Source organism: Papio anubis, chromosome 13, assembly GCF_008728515.1.
Source record: "Papio anubis isolate 15944 chromosome 13, Panubis1.0, whole genome shotgun sequence".
Classification (NCBI taxonomy): domain Eukaryota; kingdom Metazoa; phylum Chordata; class Mammalia; order Primates; family Cercopithecidae; genus Papio; species Papio anubis.
Genome location: NC_044988.1, coordinates 105,839,870 through 105,866,516, shown reverse-complemented (window position 1 = coordinate 105,866,516; position 26,647 = coordinate 105,839,870).

The following is a 26,647-nucleotide window of genomic DNA, read 5'->3' as shown; positions in this document are numbered from 1 at the left end:
GAGTGGGTGAGAGAGCACAGAGCAGGGCAGAACGCCCAGGGCAGGCAGGTGACCAGGACAGTTAGTGAGCACAGAGCACCTGCAGGGCCTCATGGGGAAGGGCCCATCCGTTGCTTATTCACTCATCCAACACTGCTACGACGGGCAGACAGAGCTCAACCCTGCAAGGCAGGCCCTGTGCTCTCAAGCTCAGACCTTGGCAGAGGGACAGGGTGACAAGCTGTGGGTGGGTGACGACAATCTCCTGTGACAAGGGTGATGCTACGAGGGGTCAGACCCGGAGGAGGCTGCAGTGAGCTGGAGGGAATGGAGTGGACCACGCCGAGGCGGGAGGCCAGACAAGCCAGCCCCCTCCACCCGAAGGGAGTTCCCAGGGTCTGAGCTTCAGGCCCAGAGATGCGGGAGGGACAGGGAGGTGGGACAGTCCCTCCCTCTGGCCTGGCCTGGGGCAGCTCCCAGGGCTGCATTTCTGGGGACGCTGGCCTCATTCATCAGCTTCTTATGTGCATGGCCGTTCTTCTCTGGCCACACCCACCCTGCAGAAAGGGACTGGCTCTGTCTCTGCCTCCCCCCCACGCTGCCCTTCCCCAGAGGGAAGGACAATGGGGGTAGAGAGGAGGTGGGAAGGTCTGGCGGGGACCATTGTGTGAGGCTCTGGTGTTTGCATAGCAAGTGCCTTGACTGCTGAATGGGCACAGGCATCCCAAGAATGCTGGAAGAGCGCACCAAGGGGCCGGCCCGCACCCCGAAGGCTCTGAGCTTGCTGTCACTTGTGCCTGTCAGCACAGAGAGTAGGGAGAGATGAGACTGGCCAGGTTTAAGCACCAAGTAGGAGCGATCAAGAGCTGCCAAGCACAGTGGTGCCGGTTGTGCACTGCACAATTGCAGGGAGTGACATTGACCTGGGTGGCTACAACTGCCAGCGACCTTGTAGCCACTCTGTTGGCTTCAGTGGTCTCAGCAGTAAAATGGCACAGGAGACCCCGTCCTGAGATGGTATCTGCTTTCAGCCCAAGGTGGGGAGGGCGTGGGGGAGATGGGAAGGTGAGATGGGGCAGAAGGGGACAGAGGAAGGGAGGAAATCCACTAAGGACGTGAGAAGGGAGAGGCTTCCTGACCAACAGGCTGAGGACCATGTGGGCGGCTGCGTGGGGTCCATCCTGCAGACCTGCACTCTGGGCCAGGGCTGGGGCTACAAGCTCGGCCAGCGTGCGGAGACTGCCAGCAGCTCAGAAGTCCCTGTGGGCTCCTAAGACCTGGTTCCTGTTCCCTCCAAGGCCTTTTAGATTCCCCAGCAAACTCCACAGGACAGCAGGGAAGGGCCAGGATGGAGGGGACTGCAGGGACTTGAGCTGTCCACACGAGGAGGAGGAACCTGGGGGAGGCTGCACCAGCCCACACTTGGAGCCCTAGGAATGCCAGCTCACTCCGAAATGGGACTAGGAAGGGCTGTTCTCAGTGGGGACAGCCAGGACCAAGTGGGGAATATCCTTGAAGCCTCCACATTGCCTTTCAGCCCCCCAGAATGTTGACTCTTCTGATCCTCACCCGAGGGTGCGGCACGGTGTGGTGGCTGAGGCCACCTGGGACTGACCCCAGCTCTGAGTGTTGGGGCTCTGTGTCTCCGTCTGTGAAATTGGGGGGTTGGTAATGACTCCCAGGGTGTGGGAGGTCAGCGGCTGATAAATGTCAGGAGGAGAGGCCGGCCCAGAGTCAGCACCGTGGCTCCTGGGCTCCCAGGAGACACGCACCAGGCAGAAGGAACTGCGCACGAAGGCCAGGAGGTGGGACCTGTCCGGGGGTGACGGCAGGGGAGGGAGGGAAGGGTTGAGGGGACCTCAGGAGGACAAGGGAGGGAAGAGGCCAGGACCTAGGGGAAAGGAGGCCGGAGCAGCCAGGAGGCCCTGAGCACAGGGGTCTGTCCCCTCTCTGTCCCAGCCGTGAGGCATCGTGCGGTCCTGAAAGCAGGTTTTCTGTGGAGGCCGTGGAGAGGTTGAGGGGGGGTTGAGGGCCCTACCCTTCCCTGTCCCGGTGTCCATGGCCCCGGCAGCTGGGCACTAAGAACCAGGACACCAGCCTGGGCCAGGGACCCCAGAGGCCTGGGAACTGCTCATTCCCCAGCTGGGGGTGGGCGGCTCTTCCCTTCCCTCTAGGGGAGGGGCAGTGCCAGCCCACTGGCCCCCTGGGGGACAGGGCAAAGGGCTCCAGCAGGGCCACCTAGCAAGGGAAGGAGAGATGTGCAGGGGGCTCCAAAAAGTCTGGGGAAAATTGGGATCAGTCCTGGTGAGGGAAGCCAGAGGACAGAGGGTCAGGGCAGACAATGAGCCCAGGCCAGGAACCGGGGCCTGACCGCCCAGCCTGGCCGATAGTTCGGGAGGTCTGCACATCTCAGGTACAGCCTAGCAAAACCTAGGTATAGCAGCAGGACTAGGGACTGGGGACCTGAGTCAGGGGTCCAGAGATGCTGTGTCTGTGGCAAGAGCCTCTCGCTGACCAGGGCCTTGGCGTGACTGTGTCAGGTGCCATGGTGACTACACGCCCAGCTAGGGCCAAGGGTCTGCTCTAAGCTCGCTGCCTGTGCCTTGTGTGGGGCGCCCTCCCCTCCTCTCTGTTCTGGGCTGCTCTGAGCCTGTCACCCCATAGGCCTGGGAAGGCAGGAGGGCACCAGCAGCAGCACCTGGGCAGAAGTCACCTCTCCCCTCCTCTTGCCCAAGCCAGTGCCACCTGCTTCCAGGCCCAGGGATGCAGGGTCAGGCCAAGAGACGTCTGAGAGCAAGCAGGGGACTCCCACCCAACCAATGCACACAAAGACACACATGTACACAAACACAGTTGCGCACGGACCTGCGGTGGATCACATGATGCACCGCGCGTGCGCATGCGCATGCTCAGGCCACATGCGCACCAGTGCCGCACACAGGACGCACACATGCACGGACGCCTGCGCGTGCGGATGCACGCATGCACCGCAGCCAGTGCACGCAGACGCACGTTCACGCACCAGTGCACGCACGGGGACGCACGTACGCATCCGGTGCACGGGGCCGCGGCGTGCGCAGTTACCTGGACCTGCGTTCCGCATGATTGCCTGGGGACCTGCAATGCGCACGCCAGTCAGCTGCCTGGGACCTGCAGTGCGCGTCGGTGCCTGGGGACCGCACGTGCGCACGGACCTGCGTGGATCTGCCTGTCTGGCGGTGCACCTGGGGACCTGCTGCATGCCGCCAGTTACCTGCCTGGACCTGCAATGCGGACGGATCGCGGATCTGCCATGCACCGCCAGTGCCACGGGACCTGCATGCCTGCACCTGCAGCCTGGACACCTGTGCGCGTCAGTGCCTGCCGGGACCGCAGCATGCACTGGACCTGCGCGTGCGGATCACCACATGCACCACCAGTGCCGCCAGGACCTGCGGTCACGCACCAGATGCCACACTGGACCTGCAATACGGATGGATCTGCCTGCATCATGCCTTGAATTACCACCACCTGGAGACACATGCACACCTGCATGCATGAATGCCACAGGCGCACCAGTACACACAAGAGACCACACCATACAGACAGATGCATGCAGATACACACATGCACACACCAGTACACACACAGACACATGCACACAGACACACACACAGATACACATATGCACAGATGTGCACAAGACACACATGCACAGACTCATGCACGCACAGATACACACATGCACACACCAGTATACACACAGACACAAACACACATACACACATGCACACACAAACACGCATGCACACACAAACACACATGCACACAGACACACAAGTGCACACACAGATGCATGCACACACAGAGGCACACATACAGCCCTGGACAGTCCCCAGGAACCTGGGCTTGGTGTCGAGTGGGTGAAAGCCCCCACATGCTCTGGGCTCCCCCAACCCCCCTGACAGTTGGTCATCACCTGTGAGGTGGGGCAGAGAGGAGTCCATGGAGGTGAGGCTGGGGCTGCTGGGGGATTTATCTTGCAAGGAGAAGGGGTGAGGGCTGGGGAGGTTCTCTGAAGAGGCAGCTGGAGTGGGAGCAGTGGCCTGGAGGAGGGAAGGGGCTCGAAAGTGGTAACCGGGCTGGTGCCAGATCTTCCTGGGCCTCCAGCAGGAGGGCCTGGGGCAGCCAGGCCAGGACACAAGATGGGGTCTGCGTCACACCCTCCCAGTCCCTGCTGGGGCGGTCACCACCGGGGTCCAGGGCCTGTGCTCCCCGTGTTAGACAGGATCCAAGTGCTAGCAGAGGCCTGACAGGAAGCCGGCCTCAACTCAGCCCTGGCCCTGGCTCTGGACCCTGCCTGACTAGCTTCCTTGACCTTGCCCGCCCCAGCTCCGAGGAGGCCTGTACCCAGGGTGAGGGGCCGCAGGGACGTGGCAGGGGACAGGAACTATTTGTGTACAGGGTCAGGCCTAGCCTCGGGCCATCAGCCACCCCGGATGTGGGTGGAGGGCTGTCCCTCCTAAGGAGCTGTGAATGGCTCCACTCAGCCCCCACCGCCACCCTCTCCCTCCCCACCCCGCCCATGTCTCCTCCAGCCTGTTCCTGCTCTGAGGGTGCCCTCGGGAACACAGGCCCTTGGCCCCCAGAACAAGACCTGTATTTTGGAAGGGGAAACTGAGTCCAGGTGGCTCCTCTGCACTTCCGCTTGGTGGTTAGAGAGCCGGGTTCGAGCCCCACCCACAGCCCATGGGCAGATCACCTCCTCCCCAGCTGGGGTGGGGCCTGTCGCCCAGAGAGGGCAACCTGCACCCCTTCTATTTTTCAGATTGAGTTGAAACTCAGGTCCATTAAAACCGTACAGCCCCATGGCATTCGGTGCAGCCGGAGGCCGTGTGGCACTGCCTCTGACTCTAGAATGCTTTTTAAGGAGCTCCCTGCCTGCTAAGGAGCCATTACCCCCTCCCTGATCCCATCCGCTCTCTGCGCCTGGATCCCCAGGCTGGCCTGCTCCGGGCGTCTCATGGCAATGGAATGTGACCGCGTGTGGCCTGGGCATCTGCTGTCTCACAGAGTACAGGGTTCTCAGGGCTCCTCCGCACGTGGCCCGGGCATCTGCTGTCTCACAGAGTACAGGGTTTTTGGGGCTCCTCCGCACATGGCCCTGGTCAGACTTCATTCCTGGTCATTCCCATTCACGCTCAGGGAAGTGCTCAGGTCTGAGGGCCTCTGCCGGTCCCAGGACCCGGGAGCCAAGGGCTCTTCCAGCCACCCTGAAGGAAGGAAGCGCTGCCTGAGGATGGGGCGGGCAGGGACGGGGGCTAGTGGGCATTGGGGCAATGGGCTCATCAGCCGCCGAGGGTCTTGCCGCCTGGCTCCTTCTGAGGGGCGGAGGCTGCACCCTCCAGCCTCAGGAGGCTGGTGTGGCCTTGAGCACAGTGAGGGGACAGAGGCTGCCTCACTTGGGGAAAGGCCGAGGGAGCCCCTCCCACGCAGAGCAGCCTGGGGGACGCCTGCCTGGGCCCATCCCACCCGCAGGGTGGAGAGAGACACCTCACCTCACCTTGTTTGCATCTTATGTGGGTATCGAGATGATTAATGGTGAAAAAAATGCCTGCCGTACCCGGGCACTTCATAGGCCCGAAGTTCATGGGGCCAGGCAGAGCCTCCCCTGAGCCCAGGCAGATCCTCCCCGCAAGCCTGGGCAGACCCCCCCCACCCAGCCCGGGCAGACCCCCCCCACCCAGCCCGGGCAGACCCTCCCTCCCCAGCCCAGGCAGCTCCCTGGGGCTGTAGATCATCCCTGCACTCAAGTCTTCAGTAGAAAGGACAGATTGTTTGCCGGGGGATGTACAAAGCCCGGCCACAGCCACTCCCTGGCCCGGGTCAGCTCCCAGCTGCTCCATCTGGGATGGGCGCCAGCGGCCAGCATGGGGCATGGGGCTCAGGGCAGCCTGCGGGACACAAGCCCTGGCCATCCGCTTTCCCGCATGTCTGCCTTTTTCCCGTGTCTGCCTTTCTCCTGCGTGTCCGCCTTCCTGTGGCTCGGCAGCTTTGGGGTCTGGCGAAGGCTCAGATCTTCTCCCCAGGAGATCTCCGTGGAGCCCCAGGACCTCCTTGGGGCCTGAGTGGCTGCTGGGGTGGTCTGGGCCCCACCAGCCTCTGCCTTTTTTTCACCCGACTCCCTTACCCTGTCTTTAACATGGACCCACCTCACAGGGCTGCTGCAATGACGAGTCAGACAAAAGAGAAGTAGAGCCCTCGGCTGCCCGGTGGTTTGCCGGGCTGCTGTAACCCCTAGCTGCCACAAGAGCCCACCCGGGACCACCCATGCACCTGGGGTGGGAAGGCCTCTCCTCAGAGGGCGGAGGGCAGAATGCAGGCCGCGCTGAGTCCCGAGTTGCCTTCTGGCCCTGGCAGACCCAGCCGCTGCTGGCCAGAGGTGGCTGCGCCCCAGGCCTGATGCTTCCGAGGTCGGGGTCTAGGGACTCAACCGAAGGCAGGGGTCCCTCGTCCCCACCCCAGGGCTCTGTGCTCCCTGGGACCCGCTGGCCCTCAGGGGCTCAGGTCCTTGTCCCCCACCTTCCCCATCCAGAGGCCTAGGCTTCACTCCAGGGTCAGCACATGGTGTTGGTGGAGGGGTTCACCCTCCCCTGGTCAGACCCCTGACAACCCGCCCCATCCTGCTCAGTCTTCATCCTTCCTTGTTCATGGGCACCTGCCGTGTCCAGCCCTGTGCCTGGCCTCAAGGGCCTCACAGGCTCCCAGCAGCAGAGCGGGTGGGAAGGGAGAGCCACATAGACAGATCGGAGAGGGACGGTGCTTCGGGGGACGTGGAGGGAGTGTCTGCGGGACTCCCCAGGGGCCACTGACTCTTCCCTTCCCTTTGGGGCTGCAACCCCCACGGCAGGCCTCATTGCCAAGTCCCAAAGGCCTGGGGTCTGGAAGCCACTCCCAGGACAGCTGGAGCAGGCCCCAGGGGGACTCTCTGCCCGTTACGGAGGGGGTCTGCGGGCCCCACTGGGAACCGGCCCCTCCCCTGCCACCGACTCACCCTGCCCACTCAGAAACCCAGAGACAGACCTTGAAATCCTGACCCCCGTGGCCTCATGGGGAGAGTCTGAGTCAGGGTGAAGACAGAGTCCCATAAATCATATCCATTTTGGTAAGAGGGTCCCCCTCTAGGTCACCATACGGCCAGGACCAGGGCAGAACCCGGCAGAACCCAAATCACTTCTTCCCCTGCAGGAAGGCCAGCGTGGCCATGGGGCACCTCCTCCCTCCCACATGCGCAGGTCTCGAATTCGCAGCCCTGGTCGCCTTTGCCAGCTGAGAGTCCTTGGCGGCCGACGCATCCACGTCTCTACCTCCCATCCCATAATGAGTGTTTCCCACGTTGTTAGAACTTTCTACAGGCATTGCTTTTAACAACTGCACATTATTCAATTAGACAGACAGGCGATGGTTTTCCCAGCCGGGCCTCCCCTCCATCTGGGCCGGCTCCAGCTTCTCCCGGTTATAAATAACTCCAGCGGGGGCGTCTCCCACGGAAGGTTTTCTGGGTTCGTGCTATTTCCTCGGGATAAACTCCCAGAAGGAGAATCACTAGGTCAAAAACACGAGCATTTTATGCCTCTTAGGACACACGGTCATCACAAGGAATCTGGTCTCCATCTGGAACACAGCGAGGATCTCTCTGCAGAGCCGCTCTCCGGAGCCGGGACCTTCTCGGGGAAGGAGCTGGGCCTGCTGCGTGGCCGTGCGCAGGTGCCGGGAGGGCCGTGCTCTGTCTACTCAGGACTGCGCTTGCGGGGCCTCACGCTGCGTGGCCGACCCAACTCGGGACTGCGTTTGCGGGGCCTTACGCCGTGAGGCCCACCCAATTTCAAACAGTTCTCAGGCTAGAAGATGCACAAAGCCAGCTTTACACTTTGGGGAATGATTCAGAAGGGCCGGGGACCTGCCGAGACGCCCTGGGGCTTCTTTGTGGAGTTCCATCAATGGGAGGCAGGGACCCTTGGGCCAGCCCAGACCCTGCTGAGTCTCAGTTTCTCAGGCCCAGCTCCAGCCAGGAGCCCGGGCAGGCCTGGTCCAGAGTCACGGCACACGCGGAAGGGCCTCACTGGGACAGGGTGAGAGGCGAGGCTGGGAGCTGGGGCTTCCTCTGGGGAGTCCAGCGGCGGACAGCAGCCCTCGTGTGGGCTCCCTTGAAATTCACACACTCACACCCAGCGCAGTCGCTGGCCCCAGTGCTGGCTCAACAAGGCCGGTGGAGTCAGACAGTGAGAAGTCACCGTTTCCTGCTGATCTGAAACATCTTGTGAAACCCTCTGGCCCGGCCCTTTCCTTTCTCGTGGCAGCCTCTGGTCCCCCGTGGACTTTCCTGTTTACTGCACCCCAGAGGTGGGCCCTGACCTGGTCGACTGGGCTTAGCTGTCAGATTCCATTTTGGGTCTCGGCCCCCAGGTCCCGGCCTGCAGGCAGCTGGGCTGGTCGGGGCCAGCTCCTTAATACAGCCAGCGCCTTAACTCCAGGCCTAGGGTGCTGCCCGCTGTGCCCCTTCCTGGAAGCCCTCCCTGCCTCTCCAGCGGGAGACGATGCAGCCTCTGGGGCAAGTCAGGAGGCTGGGGGACAGGCTCCAGGGACCTCCAGCCAGGTGTGGCTGCAGGGCGCCCCTCCCAGGTGAGGCTGGCGGCGGCCTCCTGCTCAGGTTCATATCCACCCTCAGTGGTCAACAACTCCCCTCCTCAGCCCCTTCTGCTGTGACCTGGACTGCTTCTCTCTGTGGTCACTACGGGAGTCCCACAGCCCTGCCCCCAATCCTGCCCTTCTGCCTAGTCCTGGGCCCCTCCCTGTGAGCACTTCCCAAGCTCTGAGCCACAAGCCCGTGGGCGTCTGGAAATCCCGGGGCCTGGGGTATGGCGGCCGGGGCCTGGGGTATGATGGCTGGGGCCTGGGGTATGGCGGCCGGGGCCTGGGGTATGGCGGGGCCTGGGGTATGACGGCCGGGGCCTGGGGTATGGCGGCCGGGGCCTGGCGTGTGGCGGAGCAGGTAGGGCAGATTTGTCCCGGGGCGGCTGCTTTGGGTAGGTTTGCTCTCTTGCACGGAGGGCATGGTCCAGGCCCTGTCGCGTGGACAGGTGGCCCCACAGCTTTCCGGGCAGGAGTCTGACACCTGCCGGCCTCACGCTTTGCGCAGCTGATCAGTCACCCGCTGTGTGTCTCACCATAGCCCCCCTGTACAGGTGAGAACATGGCACTGACTGAGGGAACAGTGTGTGGACGCAGCAGAGTCGCCTGAGAACCCAGCTCCGTGGCCCCCACACCAGCTACCAAACCCCTCTGTGACCTGAGACACAGAAACCAGACTCAGCCCAGCAGGTGTCAGACCCTGGTCTGGTTGGTCTGCGGTGACTCCCGGCTCAGTGCAGGGCCTGCCAGGGTACAGGAGCCCTCAGGGGACTTGTGGAAGCCCAGCTCCTGCCAAGGAGGACAACTTTCTTCTTTCAGGAGTAAACAGAAACGGGGGCCTGGCCGTGGGGTCCTAGGCCCCTCTGACCTCGCCAGGAGCCTCTGAGTCTCCCGAAGCACCTGAATGCAGAAATGCCTGATGGCAGGGCAGGTGCAGCTCGGCACATGGGAGGACACCGGTCGCCGTTTCCCGAAGGAGCCAACACCCTCTCCTCAATGCGCTGTGTGGCCAGCCTGCCCCAGCTGACTCTGGACTGAGGAGGTGGGCGCGGGGACTGGGGAAGGGTCCATGCGGCAGGGGGCCCACTGCTGGGCCTAGGCAGGAGGAGGCTCCAGGCCAGAGGCCGCTAGCGGGGCAGACCCCAGCCCGGCCACCTGGGCCTGGGAGGAAAGGGGTGGATGCGGCGTCTGCTGCGCCAGGCTTTGGGCCAAGGGTCTGCTCTGAGCCCCGAGGTCACTGCTGCAGCGGCTTTCTCGGGCTGGCCTGGCAGCGGGCAGGGGGCTCAGGAGAGCTCAGGAAGCTGGTGGTTCCCACAGCAGCGGCTCGGGCAGTCGGCCCGCACACCCAGCCAGCGGGCTCCGTGGGAAGCAGACCTGGAGGCCGGGGCTCTCCTCCCAGCTCTGCCCCAACCTCCTGGACAAACTTCAATGCTGTCCTTCCCCCTCAGGCCTCAGTTTCCCAGTGGTCTTGAGGGGTGGTCGCTGGGGGTCAAAAGGAGGAGATGACTGATCAGTTGCCTTGTAAGCAGTGAGCCCTTAGCGGAATCACAGCAGCTCCTGTGGCAGCTGGATCCAGGGCTCCGGCAATGCTGCCGGGACTTTACGTCTGTCCCAGTTTGGGCTCCCTGACCTTGATGTGGGCTCCCTCCCTGGTAATCCCTTCCCACAGGGTGGCAAAGATGGCTCAGGTCCCCCAGGTCGGCAACTCCCCTGGAAGATGGGGCCTGCACAGGTCCTAGGTCCCCCTGTTCCAGGCAGCCTGGGCCCAGAAGTCCAAACATATGGGCAGATGGTTAGGGGAACAGTGGGTCCTCAAACTACTGCTGTCCACTGAAAGTGCTGACCACAAGCCAGGCCCAGGGCCAAGCACCAAGTGTCCATTGAGCTCACTTCATCCCCTCACAGGTGCCAAAAGCAAGTCCATTTTACAGAGGGGCACCCAAGGTGCAGAGCGGAAGTGTCATCTGCCTGAGGTCGCCCAGCTTCAGGCAGAGGCCGGGCGGATATGAGGACCAAGGATCCCGGTTCCACAGGCTGAAGTTCAACTCCTGAGTTCTCCTCGGCCTTCTGCAGTGATTCCAGAGCCCTGCAGGGCAGGAAGTGAGTCCTAATACCCGTCCCAGGCCTGCCTGCCTCGGCGTCCCCTCCCGCCTTGGGGGGAAAGCTGGGGTGAGGAGGATGCAACAGGAGCACCCGTTGGACCCCAGGGAGAGCCCAAGTCCAGGGTATAAAGCACAGCGCATTTATTCCCGAGCTGGGCCTCACCTGGGGCAAATCATATTTTTACTCCAAAACAAATGCAAACTCAGTTTTTAGGATGAGCTACACACACTAGGTCTAAGATGAACAAGTCAGGAGGGTTTGGTTGCACGAGGCCAGGGTGGGCCCTCGGCAGTGCGTCTAGGTGGAGCTCTCCCGGGAGTCTTCCCTCTCAGCTGTGGGACTCGAGGCTGCCAGGAGAAGCCAGAATTGAGGGCATGCAGTCCAGGCAGGAGCACAGAAGACATGGGCCATGGGGTCCCCTCCTGCCACAGGAGCCACTGGTCTCTGGCGAGCACTGGATGGTGGTGGAGTCCCAGATAAGCTCCAGCACTGTCCAAAGAAAACAAGGCTGGGCTGGGCACGGTGGCTCACGCCTGTAATCCCAGCACTTTGGGAGGCCATGGCGGGCAGATCACGAGGTCAGGAGATCGAGACCATCCTGGCTAACACGGTGAAACCCCATCTCTACTAAAAAATACAAAAAATTAGCCAGCGTGGTGGCGGGCGCCTGTAGTCCCAGCTACTCGAGAGGCTGAGGCAGGAGAATGGCATGAACCCGGGAGGCAGAGCTTGCAGTGAGCCGGGATCGCGCCACTGTACTCCAGACTGGGAGACAAGCGAAACTCCAAAAAAAAAAAAGAAAAAAAAGAAAAGAAAAAGAAAAAGAAAACAAGACTGTCATCCAGCACATGTCCTCACTCACCCCAGCCACGGTGATCTGACCACGGCCACCACCAGACCACAGGGCCTCCCCACCATTGGGTCAAAGGCTGTTCTCAAGAGACTCAGTGACTTTTGGAGCACAGAGCTTCTTGGGTTAATCTGTCCACTTGGTTCCATCAGATGAGCTGTGCAGGGGCTCCTGGCCCACCTGGAACCCAGGGCCTTCCTGAGATGCCAAGTACCCTGGGCTGCAAAGGAGAGTTCCTGTGGCTGGAGGGCCTGGCCACTGGGAAGATGCCACAGAGCCAGTCCCAGGACGGATGCTCTGAAAGCTGACCCAGTGCTGCCTCAGAGGGGCCCCAGCTTGACTCACCACCCATGCATACACTAAGTCTATGCTGCCCCTGGCATGCTGCACCCACCCAACCCCCATCCTCTGCAGGTCCCAGTCCGGTGGGGCAATGGGCACCGAGTGAAGTTTTAAGCAAATGACTGTGGCTTCCAACTATAATGACGAGCCCAGCAGTCTGGGTGTGGGGCTTGCAGAAGGCTCCATCAGAGGATCCTGTGAGCTGAGGACAAGGATTGAGCTGGACTCCAGGACACACTTCTACCCCCAACCCCACACCTAGGAGCTCTAAAAAGTAAAGGACTGTATTAGTCCATTTATAGGTAGCTATAAAGAGCTACCTAAGGCCAGGTGCGGTGGTTCATGCCTATAATCCCAGCACTTTGTGAGGCCGAGGCAGGTGGATCACGAGGTCAGGAGTTCAAGACCAGTCCAACCAACATGGTGAAACCCTGTCTCTACTAAAAATACAAAAATTAGCTGGGCGTGGTGGCAGGCGCCTGTAATCCCAGCTACTCAGGAGGCTGAGGCAGGAAAATTGCTTGAACCTGGGAAGCGGAGGTTGCAGTGAGCTGAGATCGTGCCACTGCACTCCAGCCTGGACAACAGAGAGAGACTCTGTCTCAAAACAAAAACAAAAACAAAAACAAAAAACTACCTGAGACTAGGTAATTTATGAAGAAAAGAGGTTTAATCAACACAGTTCTGCAGGCTGTTCAGGAGGCATGGCTGAGGAGTCCTCAGGAAACTTACAATCATGGTGGAAGGCAAAGAGGAAGCCAGCACTGTTTTCACATGGCCAGAGCAGGAGAGAGAGAGTGTGAAGGGGGAAGCCCGTCCCTGTGATTCAATCACCTCCCACCAGGCCACGCCTTCAACATGTGGGGATTGCAATTTGACACGAAATTCGGGTGGCGACATAGAACCAAACCATATCATTCCAGCCCTGGCCCCTCCCAAATCTCATGTTCTTCTCACATTTCAAAACACAATCATGCCTTCTCAACAGTCCTCCAAGTCTTAACCCATTTCAGCATTAACTCAAAAGTCCAAGTCCAAAGTTTCATCTGAGACAAGACAAGTCCCTTCTGCCTATGAGCCTGTAAAATAAAAAACAAGTTACTTACTTCCAAGATACAATGGGGGTACAGGCATTGGGTAAATGCTCCCATTCCAAAAGGGAAAAATTGGCCAAAACAAAGGGGCTACAGGCCCCATACAAGTCCTGAACACAGCAGGGCAGTCATTAAACATTTTTTTTTTTTTTTTAGATGAAGTCTTGCTCTTGTCCCCCAGGCTGGAGTGCAATGGCATGATCTCGGCTCACTGCAACCTCTGTCTCCCAGGTTCAAGTGATTCTCTTGCCTCAGCCTCCTGAGTAGCTGGGATTACAGGCACCTTCCACCACACCTAGCTAATTTTTGTATTTTTAGTAGAGATGGGGTTTCACCACGTTGGCTAGGCTGGTCTCAAACTCCTGACCTCAAGTGATCTGAAGCAGTCATTGAATCTTGAAGCTCTAAAATAATCTCCTTTAACTCCATGTCTCACATCCAGGCCATACTGACTCAAGGGGTGTGCTCCCAAGGCCTTGGGCAGCTACACCCCTCTGGCTCTGCAGGATACAGCCCCCACGGCTGCTTTCACAAGTTGGCGTTGAGTACCTGTGGCTTCTCCAGGCACACAGTGCAAGATGTCAGTGGATCTACCATTCTGGGGTCTGGAGGACTGTGGCCCTCTTCTCATTGCTCCACTAGGCAGTGTCCCAGTGGGGACTTTGTATGGGGGCTCCAACCCCACATTTTCCCTCTGAACTGCTCTAGTAGAGATTCTCCATGAGGGCTCACCCCCTGCAGCAGACTTCTGTCTGGACATCCAGGCATTTCCATACATCCTCTGAAACCTAAGTGGAGGCTCCCAAACCTTAACACTTGCTTTCTGCGCATCTGTGAGCCCAACAGCACATGGAAACTGCCAAGGCTTGGGGCTTGCACCCTCTGAAGCAAAGGTCTGAGGTGTGCCTTGGCCCCTTTTAGCCATGGCTGGAGCTCAAATGGTTGGGATACAGGGTGCCATGTCTGAAGGCTGTACAAAGCAGCAGGGCCCTGGACCTGGCCCATGAAACCATTTTTCCCTCCCAGGCTTGCAGTCCTGTGATGGGAGGCGCTGCTGTGAACGTCTCTGAAATGCCCTGGAGACATTTTCCCCATTGTCTTGGTGATTAACATTTGGCTTTTCTTTGTTTATGCAAATTTCCACAGCCTTGAATTCCTCCCTAGGAAATGGCTTTTACTTTTCATTTGCATAGTCAGGCTGCAAAATTTTCAAACTTTTATGCTCTGCTTCACTTTTAAACATAAGTTCCAATTTCAGGTCATTTCCTTCTGTATGCAAATAAGCATAAGCTTTTAGAAGCAGCCAGGCCACATCTCGAATGCTTTGCTGCCCAGACATTTCTTCCACTGGATACCCTAAATCATCTCTCTCAAGTTCAAAGTTCCACAGATCCCTAGAGCAGGGGCACAGTGCTGCCTGTCTCTTTGCTGAAGCATAGCAAGAGTGACCTTTACTCCCATTCCCAATAAGTTCCTCATCTCCATGTGAGATCACCTCAGCCTGGACTTCACTGTCCATATCACTATCAGCATTTTGGTTACAACCATTCAACAAGTCTCTAGGAAGTTCCAGACTTTCCCTCATCTTCCTGTCTTCTTCTGAGCCCTTCAAACTGTCCCATCTTCTGTCCATTACCCAGTTCCCACGCTGCTTCCACAGTCTCAGGTACCTTTAGAGCAGTGCTCCTCTCCCATTACCAACTTTCTCTATTAGTCTCTTCTCACACAGCTATAAAGAACTACCTGAGGATGGGGTAATTTATGAAAGAAAGAGGTTTAATCGGCTCACAGTCCCACAAGCTGTATAGGAGGTATGGCTGAGGAGGCCTCGGGAAATCATGGCAAAAGGCAAAGGGGAAGCAGGCTCTTTCTTCACATGGCCAGAGCAGGAGAGAGAGACAACGAAGGGGGAAGTCCATCCCATGATTCAATCACCTTCCACCAGGCCCCTCCTTCCTGCGGGGATTACAATTTGACCTGAGATTTCAGTGGGGACACAGAGCCAAACCATACCAGGGAGCAAAGAGGTGCATGTTTCCTTTAAAATGCAGCCTTCTGGCCGGGCACAGTGGCTCATGCCTGTCATCCCAGCACTTTGGGAGGCCGAGACAGGTGGATCATGAGGTCAGGAGATCGAGACCATCCTGGCTAACACGGTGAAACCCCGTCTCTACTAAAAATACAAAAAAATTAGCCGGGTGTGGTGGCGGAAGCCTGTAGTCCCAGCTACTCCGGAGGCTGAGGCAGGAGAATGGTGTGAACTCGGGAGGCGGAGCTTGCAGTGAGCCGACATCGCGCCACTGCACTCCAGCCTGGGCGACAGAGCGAGACTCCATCTCGAAGAAACAAAAACAAAAACAAACAAACAAAAAAAACAGCCCTCCCTGCTACAGATTGTGGCCAATGGAATTTTCGTCTCTAAACATTTGCTTGTTTGCTTTGTTTGAATTTTTGGCATCAGGGGAAAAAAAAAGCTATTTTCTTTTCTGTTTTTTTTTTTTTTTTTTTGAGAGGGAGTTTCACTCTGTTGCCCAGGCTAGAGTGCAGTGGCACAATCTCGCCTCACTGCAACCTCCACCTCCCAGGTTCAAGAGATTTTCCTGGCCGGGCGCGGTGGCTCAAGCCTGTAATCCCAGCACTTTGGGAGGCCGAGACGGGCGGATCACGAGGTCAGGAGATCGAGACCATCCTGGCTAACACGGTGAAACCTCGTCTCTACTAAAAATACAAAAACTTAGCCGGGCGAGGTCGCAGGCGCCTGTAGTCCCAGCTACTCGGGAGGCTGAGGCAGGAGAATGGCGTGAACCCGGGAGGCGGAGCTTGCAGTGAGCTGAGATCCGGCCACTGCACTCCAGCCTGGGTGACAGAGCGAGACTCCGTCTCAAAAAAAAAAAAAAAAAAAAAAAGAGATTTTCCTGCCTCAGCCTCCTGAGTAGATGGGACTACAGGCTCCTGTCATCACACCCAGCTAATTTTTGTATTTTTAGTAGAGACAGGGTGTCACCATGTTGGCCAGGCTGGTCTCGAACTCCTGACCTCAGGTGATCCACCTGCCTCGGCCTCCCAAAGGGCTAGGATTACAGGCGTGAGCCACCGCACCCAGCAAAAAAAGCTATTTTCATGTGTATATATAAAAAAAAATGTAACTAAGTGGTGCACCTGCAGTCCTAGTAACTTGGGAGGCTGAGGCAGGAGGATTGTTTGAGCCCAGGAATTCAAGTTCAACCTGGGTAACATAGTGAGACCCCTGTCTCTAAAAAAACAATAAGTGACACTGATAAATAAAACGTTTGTTCTTCCTAACCTGGCCTTGAGGTGAAAAAAATGTTGCTCCCCATGAAACTGGATGGAAGAATGGAGATTGGGGAGGCCCAGGCCACCCCCAACCTGCTGACCACAGCTGTGGCCCCAGTCCTGGGGTTCTCTGCCTTGGTTTCCCCACTTGGGAAGCTTAGAGGCTGCCCCAGCTCAACTGTGACCAAGAGGATGGTGTCCCCCATCAGCAGGCTATGCCCCCACCTGGGTCTTCTCTGTGTCTCTCCCCTCAGCTGCTCTCCACCCCTACCCGGGGCCGCTCTCCCCTTGCCCTGCAGGGCCAGGGCTCTCTCGGGGATGGCCTTCTTGCAGCTGCCAGGTCCCAGCAGGGGTTCCCTGCCCAGGAGGGGCCATTCCACGGGAGGTGTCAGTGGTGGAAAGGCCATTTCTTGGACTCCGGGCTCCAAGGAGCTGGGGCTCATGCTGCGTGTGTGGGTGGGAAGGCTGCCTCCAAAGGCCGTGTCAATCGAGAGAGACGCTTGTGGGTCCTGCCTTCTCCAGGGAGCCTCTTGAGGACACAGGCTGAGTCTGCTTCACCCTGGGGCCTGGCTGGGACTGCCGTGTGTAGCAGTGTGACGGGCTGGTGGGTCACTTTGGGGAGATGGACCTGGGCTCCTCCCCTCTGTCTGATGAGGGAGCTCCACACCTGAGGTCTGTCCTTCAGGCTCTGGGCCGGGGGGGGTTCCGTCAGGAGGCTGTGGGCTGTGTGGGAGGAAGGGTCCAGAAATACAATCCCATCACTGCTAAGTCCTGTTGCTATCCTGCTGGGCCTGCCGCAGATGGGGCCACCCTGCCACCCGCGGATCCCCCTGGCACAGCCCTGCTAGGATCCTAAGAGGATGAAAGGGGGTCTCAGAGGGTGTGGCCACTGGCCAAGGCCCACGCAAGAGGATGCTGGACCATCCCAGCTCCTTTGAACTGGACGCTCTAGGGCCACCTCCCTGTTAGGAATGAAAATGCTGCCCTTCGCGGTGGCTCAAGCCTGTAATCCCAGCACTTTGGGAGGCCAAGACGGGCAGATCACAAGGTCAGGAGATCGAGACCATCCTGGCTAACACGGTGAAACCCCGTCTCTACTAAAAAAATACAAAAAACTAGAGATGGTGAGAACCTGTGATCCCAGCTACTCGGGGAGGTGACGGAGAATGGCATGAACTCCAGGAGGCGGAGCTTCCAGTGAGCTGAATCAAAGGCACTGCACTCAGCCACCTGGGCAGCAAGGCAAGAGACAAATCTCAAAAAAAAAAAAAAAAAGAAAAGAAAAAAGAAAAATGCCGCCCTTTGTGTGACAAGATGAGCCAACTGCTTCCGCCAAGGGCTCAGGCACGGCGTCTAGGGGATCCTTGCGCATCCCTAGGTGTGCTTCGATTTCTCAGTGGACTCCCAGTCGCGAGGTTAGGAAACTGAGTCTGTGCGGGACAAGCTCTGCGGGACGGTGCCCTGGCCGGGATCCAGGCGGCTGGCTGTCCACCACCCTCCCCAACCCTCTGTCTGCTCGCCGGAATGTGGCCCTTCCTGGGGGAGCCAGTGACTGCCCAGCCCAAGAGCCTGGAGCTCCGGCCCTCGCAGGGCAGCTCACACTCTCGCAGGCTCCGAGGAGCTTTTTGGCGACCCTGTCACTCATCCATCCAGGTTCAAGTTAACATTGGTGACAATTTACCGTCATTCTGTGTCTCATTTGCAAGCTGAAGATCACGCTACTGTCTTTGCCTCCAGTCATAATGCACTCCGAGCTGGGTGCAGTGGCTCACGCCTGAAATCCCAGCACTTTGGGAGGCCGAGGCAGGCAGATCACTTGAGGTCAGGAGTTTGAGACCAGTTTGGCCAACATGGTGAAACTCCATCTCTACTAAAAACACAAAAATTAGCCAGGCTTGGTGGTGTGCACCTGTAATCCCAGCTACTTGGGAGGCTGAGCCAGGAGAATCACTTGAGCCGAGGAGGTGGAGGTTGCAGTGAACCAAGATCGTGCCACTGTACTCCAGCCTGGGCAACAAGAGTGAAATTCCGTCTCAAAAAAAAAAAAAAAGAAAAGAAAAAGAAAACAAAGCACTCCCGTAGAGAGAATCTGGCGGGTTCTGCTGCTGTCCTGAGTCACGCTGAGAATGCAAGGGTGTAGGTGTCAGCCCCAGGGGATGCTGGGCCTGACGCAGGCTGGCTTCCAAGGAGCCTCGTCCATGAGGATTCAAGACAGCAAACATTGATTTCATATTCTTTTTTTTTTTTTTTCTGAGACAAAGTCTCGCTCTGTCGCCCAGGCTGGAGTGCAGTGGCGTGATCTCCGCTCACTGCAAGCTCCGCCTCCCAGGTTCACACCGTTCTCCTGCCTCAGCCTCCCGAGTAGCTGGGACTACAGGCGCCCACCACCTTGCCCGGCTAATATTTTGTATTTTTAGTAGAGACGGGGTTTCACCGTGTTAGCCAGGATGGTCCCAGTCTCCCGACCTCGTGATCCGTCTGCCTCAGCCTCCCAAAGTGCTGGGATTACAGGCGTCAGCCTGCGCGCCCGGCCTGATTTCATATTCTAAGGAAAAGGCAGTGCAGCTCCTTTGGGAAGCTCGGCCTCCCGGCCTGCTACGCCTCAGCCCGACCCCAGACACAGCCAACAGGGCTGACGTCCTCGGGAAGACGCTGTGACCTCAGACAGGCCTCGAGTTTCACCTGAATCCCAGGGGCTGGGACCTGCCCTTGTTTAGTTTCCACGTGGAAACCAATTTGGGACGTTTGTGACCCAGAGCAAGCCTTTCAGTGGTCTTGTCCTTTCCTTGGAGAAGGGGCTGGGACCAAGAAGGCTGGACTCGCGAGGCGTCCCAGGGTGCAGCCGGGCCCTCGTGTTTCTCCGTGCGTTTTCCAGAAAGCCTCCGTCCCTGCCTCAATTATGGTTTGGCTCTGTCGCTATTCCGGGTTTCACCGCTGTCATATTTGAGCAGAGCTTTTGCCCCGACCAGGGATGAGAACGTTGTCTGCCAGCCTCCTCTGTAGCCTGAGAGGCCACGGGCAGGCAGAGGGGGAAGGTGGAGTCCTCCAGCCAGGGGAAGCGCCAGGCCAGGCAGCCTCTGCTGTGTAATCTGACAGGCGTAAGGCCGTTCATTATGTGGTTTCACCTGCCGTGGCCACCGCCAGCAAGTGTGTGCGGAGGCCGGTGCCTGGCGAGCCTCGGGGAAGCTGCCGAGTCCCTCACTTCCCCCAGTCAATCCCCGCAGCCTTGCGCAAAGCTTGGTTAATTCAAAAACTGTCTTTGTCTGCATTAAAACACCTTTATCCCTGGTATTAATGTCCTGGCCAGAACAAATTACCATAAATTTGGTGGCTTCGAACCGCAGAAATGTGTGCTCTCAGTTCCGAAGGCCAGTTATCCAAAATCTGGATGTCACAGGACCAGCCCCCCTCCCAAGGCTCTAGGGAGGATCCCTTCCTCCTCCTCCAGCTTCTGCTGGGCGTGGGCAACCCCTGCGCTTCCTGGCTTGGGGCTGCACGTCTCCAGCCTCTGCCTGTCTCCACAGCGCCTTCTCCCCAAACCTCCCTCTCCTGCTAAGGGTCCCAGTCACTGGATTAGGGCAGGCCCCATTCTAGCGTGGCCCTGTCTTAAGTCGACGACATCTGACATCTGCAAAGACCCATCTCTCCAAAACAAGTCCCGCTCACGGTTCTGGGGGGATCCAGCGTGTCTTTTGGGGGAAACCACAGCCCCTCATGAGTGACGAGTGACAGACCTGGAGCCCATTCCTGGGGGTGGAGGGAAGCACAGGGGAGAAGGAGAAGGGCGTGGATGGGGCTGGGCTTGCCCCATCGTTGGAGGGACTGGCACACAAGCCTGGCCCAGGCTGGAGGGACCAGCGAGCACTGGCTGTTGTCAATCCTGGGCCCCAGGGTTGGTCCACAGGGCCAGGACGGCCAGGGTCAGGGTGTGATCAGAGTCACTTGGCTGAAATGTTCTTCCCCAGATGCCTGCATGCAGGGGGCTCACTGTTCACATCTCCCTCCTTCCACAAGGGCCTCCTTCCTGGCCACTGTCCCCCAGACCCTGCGCTGCAGGGAAGGGGCTCCGTGAATACACTCTTAGTCCAGGGGAAGCCCTCCTACCCCTACCAGGTGCACATCCTGCTGCCGTTTGGATCTTGTCAAAACCTAAGTCAGTCATCTGTGCCCAGCGTGAGGGCGGCTGGGTCTGCAGTCCAGGCTCAGTCAACGGGAGAGGCAGGGCCCAGGGGGCCTCTTCTCACAGCACCAGGTCTGTTCCTGCCGACCAACAGGCAGACAGATGACAGACAGACGACAGAGAGGCCGGTGCGGCCTGTCCAGAGCTGCTGCGCTCAGCACACCTCAGTCAGGGTCCCCGGGCCCCGTCGGTCCTCCGCAGCAGCCTTGGAAGAACGGGGCCCCACACAGCCCTCTCCCCAGCCATTCTCTTTCTGGCTCACGGAGCTCCCAGGCTCTAGGGGCCGCAGCTGGGGGGTGCTCCATGCAGTCAGCATCTGCGTTCCTTCACTTTTCTTCCCTTGAATGAATCCCAAGCCCCACTGTTCTAAGGAGGACCAGACGTTACTTCAACCGCACTCAGGACCCCCAGCTTTGGGGAAAGGAGGATAGACCCCCCCATGAGTGAGGGCTGCCGGCAGGGCGGCGAGAGAGGTGGCTGGTGTCAGATTCATTGCAGTGGCCCACCTGCCCCCGCCACCCCCCCAAGAGGGGCTCCCAGGAACGGAGGGACTCTCCAGGCAGCCCCACGTCACCAAGGAGCAGTGGCAGAAGTGAGCCTCCCAACACGGACACTCATCCTCGCCAGAAGAGTCCTGGGCTCATCACCCCTTCCCAGCCCGGACCTCAGTCGATGGCAACCCAAGAGTGAAGAAACCAAGACATTCTCTGAGGCCCTCCCAGAGACCCTTCAAGACCGAAAGGCTGGCCGGGTGCGGTGGCTCACACCTGTAGTCCCAACACTTCGGGAGGCCGAGGCGGGCAGATCACCCGAGGTCAGGAGTTCGAGACCAGCCTGACCAATATGGTGAAACCCCATCTCTACTGAAAATACAAAATAAACCGGGTATGGTGGTACATGTCTGTAATCCCAGCTATTTGGAGGCTGAGACAGGAGAATCGCTTGAACCTGGGAGGTGGAGGTTGCAGTGAGCCGAGATCATGCCATTGCACTCTAACCTGGGCTACAGAGTGAGACTCCATCTGAAAAAAAAAAAAAAAAAAAGACCAAAAGGCTACGAGATGCACCTAGTAGGTGGGTGCTCAGTGTCCCAGATACGTTCGCCACCCCTGGGGCAGGCTCTGAATTTGAGTCCCTGAAGGTGGGTCTGTGCAGCATCCCCAGCAAGGAGGGGAGGGGGCCCTGGGGTCCCCCTGTCTGCTCCACCACTGCAAGCCCCTGGGAACAGGCAATGCCATCCCACGGCAGCCTCTGGCCTTCACTTGCTACAAGTGAGTTTATCCCCCTCTCCATCCTAGAGATAGTCGGTCTGATTTATGTTGTGCAAAGGCCCTCAAGTGACTGGCGTATCCCTCGGAGACAGGCTCCGGGAGGCGCTGGGAATCCACACTTCCAGCTGGGGCCACGCCGTCCCAGCCACATTAAACGCTCAGACTTTTCTTGCTGATTTTTGAAAATTATTGCACCAAATGTTTACCAGTGAAATGCTGATCGTGATGATAAGAAGGCTGGGGAGGCCAAGAAAAAAGGGAAGAGAGAGTGCAGCTGCACACCCTTCTCCGGGTCCCAGAAGCACCGCTCTCCTGCGTGTTCAACTGGCATTTGCCACCAACATGCCTGTTTTTATTTAAATGGCCCAGGGCAAGGCTCTGACTAAACTAACATTCCCACGCCAACACTCAGCAGCGCCTCTGGTTTTTGGCAATTTTTTTCCTTAGCTGTCAAAGTAAAAATATAGAAGAGTCCTGGTCTTACTTAAGGCTTAGGGCTTTTTCCCTTCCCCCTGGAGACCCAAAAATAGCTCACAGATGTGCGGTACCTGCTAACGTTCGTGCTCCGTGTTACTTCACGAATAGAACTCCCCATGCTCTCTGTAACCCAAACCCCAATTTCCAGGCCCATGTTCATTTGCAGAGGGGTCCGTGGGGGTCTGTGGGGGGAAGTGTGGGGGGACGGAAGTTCTCAGCTTGTTTAAATGTGTCTGGAGCAGATGGGAGGAAACTCCGGCCGTCTGAGAAACTCTCGTCTCAGGCAGGAGCTTCTCCATCACCCCAGCAGTGAGGTCAAGGATGGCCCGGGCTCCACTCAGGGGACCAGGCACAGGCTGGGTGGGGTGGGGGGTGTGGTCAAAGTCCTTCGGGGGCTCCTGGCTCTGCTGGTGGCTCCATCGGGACAAATGATTCTGCTTTGGGACACCAACATCGTCCTTCTAAGATTAAAATAAACTTTTTTTTAAAGGGGGGTTTCCAGCTATTTTTACCCCCGTAAAAGAAGAAAGGCAAAGACGGAGGAAGGGAGGAAGATGAAAGGAAGGAAAGAAGAGAGGGAGAGAGGGAGGGAAGAAAGAGAAATAAAGCAAAGAGAAAAAGAGGGGGACCGAGAAAGGGGGAAGGAGGAAGGAAGGAAAGGGAGGGGGAGGGGCCACCCGGTCCGGCTTTCCCAGTGACTCAGCCCTCGGAGGCTCGGGGTTTGTACCAGAGCCCAAGGGGTGGAGCCTCGAAGTTTCGTCCCCCGGGGCTCTTACTTTTTGGACAAAGTTCTGAGGTGAGGGGGGCATGGGCCAGGCAGCGTGGAAGTCTCCCCCACAGGCTCTGCAGGGGTCCCTGGGACTGAGTAATTTGGGATCATGGGGGTCTGGGGGTAGTGAGGGGATATGCGGGGTGCAGATGGACCTGGTGGCCAAGCTCTGCCACCCCACTCAGAGCCTCAGTGCCCCCATCCAAGAACCAGACATCGTGACAGCCTCCCTGTCTGGTCCAGCCCCCCACGGGCCCTGCCTGGAGGTTCCAGCCCCGGTGCTAAGCGTCCTCGGTGCCCACCTTCCTGATGGCTCTCCTCCCAGAAACCCCCTGATTTGGGCAGGCCTGGCCAACTTCCCAGTGCATGCACCCCCCAAATGGCGTGCCAACCAGGGTCCCCAGCCGTCTCCCTGGGACTCCCTGGAAGCCGCAGAAATGGGCCATTGGCCCCCGAGTGACCCACACCCAGCCCAGGCTCCACCCAGGCCCCGTGGGCTGCTGAGGGGACCTGGGGTCCTGGAAAGGTCTGAGTGGGCTCCCCACTTCTCAGGGCTGGGAGACCATACCCAGACCCATCTACTGTCTTTCCCACTGAGGTCTGTGCTCTGAGCAGTCTAGGAGCTTCCAGAGACAGGCAGGTGGGTCTGAGCTCTGAGTCACATGCAAAGGACGGGCAGGTGGCCTCCACCTGAGATCTGTGTGCACCAGCCACCCCCTGGCCCAGCTCTAGAACAATGCCAGGTCTGCTCCATGGTCAATCCTACAGCCCTCGAGGCCCACACCAGCTGGGGCCTTCTCCGCTCACCTGCTCAGGAGGTTCAGTGCCTGCCTGGGGACTTGCCCGGGCAACTCACTGCCTCAGCCTCTGTGCAGAAGGGAACAGCAGGGCCTGCCTCTCGGATGCTGACCCTATCCCAGGCCTCAGGGGTAGCAAGGGGGGCGGTTTCTGCGTGGGGACCGCTGGAGACACCGAGCAGACAGGGCCCCGAGCAGAGTCCTGGCCACAGCTGGGGGCCACTGTTCTGGCAACTGGGTCCAGGGAGGGCTCCAGATGCCAACAGGAGGGCCGGTCACAGTGGCAGGCTTGCATGGACAGCCAGTTGACTTGGTACCACGCAAGCCGCTGCTGGGCCTTCGCCCACATGCCTTCAGCTTCTTGCAGTCAGGTCAGTCAGCAAATCTTCCGGATCCTCTGGTGTGGGTCCTGGGTCCTGGGTCCTGGCAGGGATGGGTTCTGCCTCATACACAGAGAGTGGGTCAGGAAAGCTTCGTGTTCGGGGGCGCTCAGACGGCCGAGAGCCTCTGGGATGGCCGAGGAGTCTCAGGGACACGTGGGGAAGAGACTGCTTCGGCAGAGGACAAGGCCTGCGACAGCAGAGCAGGGAAGTCCACGGCACAGACCGAGAGGTGCAGGGTGTGAGGGACCCCTGTGAGGGCCAGGGTGAGATGCCCAGCACCTGTGGGCACCCCTGGGCCTGGGTGATGGTGGCTGTCTGCATGCAGCAGGGGCAGCAGATTCCAGACCCCAGCCGCCTTGAACAAGGGCCAGCCCAAATCCATCCTAGAGGAAGGACAGCCAGGTGCGTCACAGAGGACCGCCCAGCACAGGTGACCAGGTTGCAAGCCAGACATGAAACCACATCTGAAAAAATGCCCAACCTCGAGAAAGTGTCCCAAGTTTTTTTTTTTTTTGTTGAGACGGAGTCTCCCTCTGTCGCCCAGGCTGGAGTGCAGTGGCCGGATCTCAGCTCACTGCAAGCTCCGCCTCCCGGGTTTACACCATTCTCCTGCCTCAGCCTCCCGAGTAGCTGGGACTACAGGCGCCCGCCACCTCGCCCGGCTAGTTTTTTGTATTTTTTTTTTTTAGTAGAGATGGGGTTTCACCGTGTTAGTCAGGATGGTCTCGATCTCCTGACCTCGTGATCCGCCCGTCTCAGCCTCCCAAAGTGCTGGGATTATAGGCTTGAGCCACTGCGCCTGGCCCCAAGTTCTTTTTAAGTGGATAAAGGCAGATGGGACTTTCAAAATCACTTGGTGCAGCAGAGCCTGAGGCCTGGCAGCCCTCGAAGGCCCCACGGTGCGCCCGATGGTCAGGGGCTGCAGTGGATGGGGACATGGAGGCTGCGTAGGAGGGACCCTGGAGGCCGGACACCCTGGAGGCCTCTGGGCTTGAGCTTTGCATGCAGGTCAGATGTCTTTTACAGTCAGCTTCAAGAGGTGAAGGAGCCCTACCCCTAGGTGGTCTGGAACGTTCCCATAGCTGCCTGGTGGTGGCCCCCACCCAGGACCCGGGAGGGTACCCGCCACGGGAAGTCCCCACACTTAGCCCCGCTTCAGAGCCCCCATGCCCCCTGCTTTCAGTCCCAGGGGCCACTCCAACGTGGCCATGCCAAGCGATGGTCCCTGCTCCAAGTCCAGCCTGCTGCCTTGCACAGTGAACAGACCGTGAGTGTGGGGGAGGGGAGGAGTGTCCCCCAACACCTCCTGGGGGTCCGACTTACCCTACTGGATGACAGCAGCTGAGGACCAAGGCCTGGCTGGGCCTTGAGCTGGCATCCTCATGATGTCTCTGAGCCTCAGCTTCCCTCCTGAAAAATGGGGAGCATCGCGCTCCCTGCCCCCCAGCGCCACAGGGTCATGGGGGCAGCAAGAGGCAAGATGGATTCCTGCAGAAAGGAAAGGGGCCTTGGGCTCAGAACTGGGAGTCTCAGCTCTGGCCGCTCCTTAGAATCAACCGCAGAGCTTTCAACACAGGCAGCCCTCAAATACACCCACCCACTGGGTCACTGCTGACCCCCCCACTCAGACCACATCTCTCTGGGGCTGGAGCCAGCCCTGGGGTGTTTTAAGGTCACGTGGGTCTCCGTGCTGCACAGCACCTGGGGCCAAACGGGCGGCAGGAGCTCCGTCGCTGTCCCCGTGTGCTGACCAGCTGTGCTTTCGCCTCTCCACACACTTGGGGTCTGCTCTGCTCTCGAAAGCCCCCACAGCAGCCGCAAAGGAGGGGCCTGGTTGGGCCAATGTCAGCAGGGCCTCCTTAGCCCACCCTGACAATGGTGCCCCCATTTCTCTGGCAGCAAACGAGGGGGAACTGACACAGTTCAGTCTCTTGGGGTGCAACGCCTAGGCCGCTCTCCCCTCCGCACCTGCACGTGGCCTCTGAAGAAGAGGGGGCTGCGGGACACGTCTGCCTCTCCCCTCTGCAAACCCGGCTCTGCGGCCCCATCTCCTCTGCTTCCAGGCTCCTTGGCCAGCTTGGGAACAGCCCCTTCATTCAGGGTACCCCTGCCCTCAGGGGTACCCCGGGAACCTTGTCCCAGCTCCCACCACAAGCTGGGACAGGAAGCCCAAAGTGACTCCCACGGGGGAGGCCTGGCAGCACTGCACCCCATTTCGGCTTCTTGGGGTCCTAGCCCCCACCTTCTGATTGGGTTTCTGGCGTGGCTGGGGTGCCCTGCACACAACCTGCTTTCTTTTGTTTCTCTTTAGCCCCTGCAATGCCCGCTGCCCGGTGCTGCCCCCCTGACCTGCAGGAGAAGGTCTCCAGGCCCCAGGGCAGCAGATACACTCCTGCTGGGTAGGACCCCTGCCTTCCCCCACTGCCCACACCCACTGG